Here is a 6,000-nt window from a genome sequence, read left to right as displayed (position 1 = left end):
ATATGCTAATAAAAAAACTTCAAACAGAAAAGGGTTTCAACATGAATACCTTTGTAGAATTCCACTTAATCCTTGCAAGTTCCACGAAATTGACCTTCAATTTCTTCAGTAGGCCACCAAGAGAATCTTTTCTACTATTCTTAGTCTTGGATTTGAGTGGTGGAACTTTGAATTGAAAGAGATTGAGAGTGGAATTGGAGAGGTTTGAGAGCAAAACTGATTTTTACAGAAATTTCTCCAAATTTCATATTTCCTCTCACTTCAATTTCAGAAATTGAAGCTTTTATCAAGTTCAAACATGCAAGGACTCACCAATTCAACTGATTGACACTTCAATTAGTACTTAGGAAGTGGGATATGTGTTGTATCGTAGAAAAATCCACTAAAAAAGTCAAAATTTCAAATTTAAATTAATTAAATACATTTAATTTAAGAAATAAATTAAATATAACTTAAATTCAATTTCAAAAAAGGGAAATTATTTCAAATGGTAAAACTGTTGAAAATATTTACAAGATATAGCAAAATTTTAGAAATATCAATGATATACATTGATAGATACAGATAGACTTCTATCAGTATCTATCAATATCACTGATAGACATTGATAGAAGTCTATCGGTGTTTATCAGCATCTATCATTGATAGATCTAAAATTTTGTTATATTTTGTAAATATTTTGGTTAATTTTTCTATATTTAAAAACAGCCATTCAAAAAATGAATCTCCTTTTTAAAATTTGAAATTAATTTTAATTTAATTAATTAAATAATAATTTAATATCAAATATTAAATTAATAAAACACCTAATTTACACATGAATTCTTATTCATGTAAACAATATTTAGATAATTATTTAAATATTTTGAACTCTCCAATTACGTTTAGTTACGACAAAATTAAACGTGTAATTATATCGAATATAATTATCCAAACCCTAAATTGAAATTTGAACATTTCAAATTGCAAACCCTAATTTCGAATTTGAACACTTCAAATCCACTTAATATTCTAATCCAAGGTTTAATATTTTACGAACTAGTAGAGGGACCTTATGGATCTACAGATCATAAGCTCCAATGTTTTGAGATTAATCGGTTAAACTCTTTAATCCGAATCAATCAATATTCGTTAACCACTGAGTCATACCATTATAGCTCGATAGTTGCACTCTCCTCACTGTAGATATATTTCTATCCACTTGATTTAACCATAATCAGTAAGTCGATCATTCATTGGTTATTCGAAATAACAGCTGGGTTTAACGTTGTTTTACCCCTAAAATTACATCCTGCTCCTTAAGTCCCACCGATCCTCTAATGAACAATAAGTTTGTGATCTAATCACTAAATCGAGTTCTTCTTAGACTAATGAGAGGGTGGGGCCCCTTGTTCAAGACTTGAAATCAGTACTTAAGAGAACAACTTCTTTACTATTCCTGGAGATGGGTAGGAGTGAATTCTGTCTTGCACCCTATGTCCCCAGCTATTTACCCGGTCTTACCCCTGAAATGGGAGGCTTATTGAGCCGACACTATTGAGTCAACCCTCATCTATGCAAATCTAAATATAATCCCGAATAAACAGGAGTTCATAGTTAGCCCAGGATTAAGATCGAGTTACCTAGGTCATCGATTTGAAACAGTCAATCTTAAACAGTAAACAACGTTATAAAGTAAGAGTGACTTATTTTTTTGTCCTGGTCTTATATAAACTCTTTACATAGGACGCCTCCACTTGTAAAGTATTCATGTAATAGCCATGAGTTTTAATTTATTGGATTTAGTCATTACAAGTGTAATTTACAGATTCAACAACAAATTTTATTGAATAAATATCAATAACATCTTTATTGATAATAGAATATGTTTATCATTACAAACTACGAGTTTTAAGTTATACAACCCAATATCATGTCAGTTACAAAGTGGGTTGTATTCGCAGTATCACCAAGATAAGGTATCCGACCTTATCCATATACTGCAGACCTTTTAAGTTATTACTTGAACATGATCCACTTGTATGTTTACCATATACCATTCAACTTACATTAAACAATCTCGGATTTTGGTTTATTGAATCGAGTTACTGCTTTTTAAATATCAAATAAAATACTTCTTATTTTATTAAATAAATAATTTATTTTTACAAATTACAAACTACAAGATTTATGAGATTTAGGACATTAAATTTAACAATCTCCCACTTGTCCTAAAGTGAGTAGGGTGTACAGTACAAGATACAATATAAAGTACAGTACAATAAACTAGGGCATATACCCAAAACATATTGTGTGACATCTATATCTTGTGTGAGGAACCACATTCCAAAATTTCAGAGCGAAATAAAAATATGTCAACGATATTGTTGATATATCAAATACGAAAGTATATCATTAAAAAAGATAATATATTTAAAGTTAAACTTTGGCATTTCAATTTTATAGTAGTACTAATTCAAAATGCATTTTAAATATATTATTAGTATATCAATAATATATTCACAATACAATAATAAGTATTACATTGATCTATTAGTAGTTTATCGACACTATTTCAAAATTCATTTAAAAATTTAACAGTGGTGTATCAATAGTATAATAGTGTTCATTAAAAATCTATCTCAAATATATCATTGGTGTTTTATTGGTATATTAGTACTCAATCTAAATCCATTCCAACTATAACATTAGTGTATTAATAGTATATCACCTACATTCATTCTAAATTAGATTTCAAGTATAACATCAGTGTATTAGTAGTTTATCAAACGTCAATTAAAAATTAATTTCAAATATAGAATTGATATATCATTAGTATATTGATACTTTTTAAAATATATTTATTCCAATATGTTAGTAGTTAAAACCGTTTGTTTTAAATTTAATTTCAAATGTAACTTAGGGTATCAATAATTTATTAACCTACACTCAGAGTGGTTATCAACATGACGAATTAAACAATTGTTAGTTGATGATGATGTGCTAAAAAAATAATATTATAAAACGAATGAATAAGGATCAAATTAAGTTCACGAATAATAGCAAATGCATGAGCAATTGTTGGCTGATAAATTTGGTATAATGACTTGTAAATTTGGTACATCAATCTTATAACTGAATGATCTACTCAATATAAAGTATGTCAATTGACTGATATATCAAATATAAAGTATATTAGTTATTTGATACACCAAACATAAAATATATCAGGTATAGTTTGTTAATTGACATACCAAAGAAGATAAACTTAAAATAATAAGAATAAAAATCAGATTTTGTTTACAACCCATAAATTTATAATTTGAAATTTTTAGGATAATTGTTTTAAATAGTAAAACTAAGGGTGTTCAAATGACCCGCCAACCAGAACAACTTGGACTATCCAACCCATATTATAAGGGTCGGGTTGGGTTAGTTTTGTTTTTGGATTGGGTTGAGTTGAATTTTTTCTATTTTTATTGGATCGAGTTGGGTCTAGGGTTGAATAAAAAAAAATTTGGGTTGACCCAACCCAACCCGAATTACATATATACTAATAGTATATATATACATTTCTTTTAGAATTGATGAATTTGTGAATCCTTTATGTTTTTCTTTTAAAATGGTTTGTTTTATTATAAACTTTGTAATAGATGTTATAGATATTTGGTATATAAGAATTGAGTTTGATGAGATTTTAATTATTAGATTGAATTCAACTTTATGAGATTTTAGTTATTAGAAATTTGTTGTAGATAAAATTTAAGTATTTTAAATTAAGAAGAAAACAAACAAATAACTCGACAATCCAATCCTACCCAACCCAAATTTTGAAGGTTTGGCTGGGTTGGATAATATGTTTGGGTCATTTGAGTTGCCAACTTGACCAACCTAAAATTTCTAGTTGATAAAAAAAAATGCCTACAATTTAACTCAACCCAATCCATGTACACCCTTGGGTAAAACTACCAAAATTTTTTCAAATATAGCAAAATGTGATTGTTTATCAGTGATAGACTGCGATAGACTTCTATCACTAACATTGATAGATATTTATTACGGTTTATCAGTGATATTTTGTTATATTTATGAATAAGTTGACCTATTTTTCTTTATTTAAAAATGATATTTTTTTTAAATTCAATTATATATATATATTTAATTTTAGCTACCCAAGGGAGAAGGGACCTTTTCCATGCTTTGAAAATTATTTAACTTAAATGGGAATGCAAAGATTTGTGTTTGCTTTGCCCCATTCAAAGCTACCAGAGAATAAATTTAAAACCAATGATGAAAGCAACAATGATTATCAAAAAAGAAAAAAGAAAAAAAACTTAAAAACATTTATCAATCCACTAACAAATTCAATTCATGAATCAAATTATATGACGTAAAATTATAAATATATATTGACTTTGAATTATTTAGCAATCCACTAATAAATTCAATTCATGATCAATAACCTAATTATGTGACGTAAAATAACAAAAATAATATATATTCATGTTGGTTTGAGTTTGCTTATTGGATTGGTTGGGGAATTTCATGTCTTTACTTATTCTCATGTTTTTTTTTTCTCATTAAATTTATTCTATATTAGAATAGAGAAAGCAACATTAATCAATTGCATGGTGTTGAAAAAAGATATTGGTCGACAATGACAACAATCTACAAAAATTCAATCAATAAATACGAACAAGGACACAAAATCACTTCTCTGGGTCATTTTCTTCTTTATGTTGCAATTCTCAATTATAGGCCGTAAGAGATCCATAAATTTAAGTTAACGAAGGCTTGTAATATTTTGATATAAGTTTGATTTTGAAAAAAAATTAAATAAATTCAACAATTACCTGAATGATTAAACCAAGATTTTCAACAGGTAAACAAAATAAATTCAACAATTACCAGAATGATTTGAATCTCTTTGAAAAAAAGGTAAACAAAGCAAAGTCTTTGACTTCATTAATCTATTTCTTGATTTATTAAAGTGACAAATTTTTTAGGATCATTTGGTTTAAGGTTTTATAGATATCTGAGTTTGAGAATAGAATGTCTAGTAATCAAAGATTACCGTATTGGACGATAGTAGGATATCTGTTATACTTTTTTATGTAATTATAAAGTATAAAATTAATCAAAATTAATTTCAATAATTAATTTTTATTACATTAAGTTATCAAATTAATTTTAAGCCATTAATATTTAATAAAATTTACCCACTCATCATTTTTTTTTTATATTGTACATTTATATTATCAATTTTTATTTAAAAAATATTGATAATTAATTTAAATATCTATTTTTTCTTTCTTTCTTTTTCTTTAGTTTTGTTAATAGAAGAGTTAATTAACTAATTGTTTAATTGCCTTCATAACAGAAGTTCACAACTCATTCAAAATTAAGGTCTAAGTCACCTATGGTCATTCTAGTGAAATATTGGATTCTTCAAGTAACGGTGCTATAAAGAGAAACCAATTATTTCGTGTTCGGTATTGTATAAACTCTTTATACAAAAAAAAAAAAAACCCTACTCATATGTCTCCACATGAACAATGTGACTCATATTGTTTGTAACATTTACAACTTATGTAACAATTACAAAGTGGGTTGTATCTATAGTGTTACCCGGATAAAACGCCCATCCTTATCCAACTGCAAACCTTTTAGGTTATAACTTGAACATAAACTACTTGTATGTCTATCACATACTGTTCAAGTAACATCATATAATCTTGGATCATATAACCATCCTTATCCAACCGCAGACCTTTTAGGTTATAACTTAGTTTATTGCACACCTCTTATTTTATTAAATAAATAATTTATTCTTTCAAAATACAAATTATAAAATATACGAGATTTAGGACATTAAATTCAACAATTTTTTGTCTTGTACTTATGTAGTAAGTGTGAATGACACTCCAAAGGATACTCAAGCGAACTTGTTATCTTTGAGTGTTAAGATATATTAGGTTCATTTTAAGCTAAACTTCCCTTTATTGTTGTAAACTTTGTGTA

The sequence above is a fragment of the Benincasa hispida genome, chromosome 12 (assembly GCF_027475165.1).
Source record: "Benincasa hispida cultivar pf3 chromosome 12, pf3_genome.v1.1, whole genome shotgun sequence".
NCBI lineage: Eukaryota > Viridiplantae > Streptophyta > Magnoliopsida > Cucurbitales > Cucurbitaceae > Benincasa > Benincasa hispida.
The sequence above is the reverse complement of the archived record's forward strand: the minus strand, read 5'-3'. Positions refer to the sequence as shown.